This window comes from Alligator sinensis, unplaced genomic scaffold (assembly GCF_000455745.1).
Source record: "Alligator sinensis unplaced genomic scaffold, ASM45574v1 scaffold570_1, whole genome shotgun sequence".
Classification (NCBI taxonomy): domain Eukaryota; kingdom Metazoa; phylum Chordata; order Crocodylia; family Alligatoridae; genus Alligator; species Alligator sinensis.
The window spans coordinates 1776849-1777066 of NW_005841997.1; positions in this window are offsets into that span (position 1 = coordinate 1776849).

The following is a 218-nucleotide window of genomic DNA, read 5'->3' on the forward strand; positions in this document are numbered from 1 at the left end:
GGGCTGTGACTCGTGCTCCCCTTCGCCGCTATGAGGGACAAGACTCCCAACCCCAGTATTTACGCTGGCGCCCCCCATCACCTGCCCGCCCTCTACCCCGCCCCCTTCCAAACGGCTCCAGCCCAACGTTCCCTGCGCCCCTCCCCCTCACATCTTATCCTTCTGGTGCTGCCTCTTCCCCATGGTGGGGGCGGCGGCGGGGGCTGCTCTGAGAAGAC